This window comes from Sinocyclocheilus anshuiensis, unplaced genomic scaffold (genome assembly GCF_001515605.1).
Source record: "Sinocyclocheilus anshuiensis isolate Anshui unplaced genomic scaffold, SAMN03320099.WGS_v1.1 scaffold2982, whole genome shotgun sequence".
In the NCBI taxonomy this organism is placed as follows: domain Eukaryota; kingdom Metazoa; phylum Chordata; class Actinopteri; order Cypriniformes; family Cyprinidae; genus Sinocyclocheilus; species Sinocyclocheilus anshuiensis.
Genome location: NW_015542585.1, coordinates 157 through 473, shown reverse-complemented (window position 1 = coordinate 473; position 317 = coordinate 157).

Below are 317 nucleotides of genomic sequence, written 5' to 3'. Positions count from 1 at the left end.
CAGTTCTTGCTGGGAGATGTTAGCCCGCTCTTCCACCAAGGCACTTGCATGTTCTCAAACACATCTGGGGTGGGGGGGACACAGGATTACATGCTGTTTGACACTGCCGTGATGATCGGCGGTCCATCTGTGCCCATGTAGCGCTGTCTTAGGGATCTTACAATACTGACATTGCAGTTTATCCCACTTTTATGCAGGTCAGCCGTAAGCCTGGACATATTTCTTCTGGTGTTTTTCAGAGAAACAGAGAGGTCAGTTTACTGTCATTAGTTGTTTTTAGTTTAGATATGTATATTGAATATGCTTGACTGCCTCGA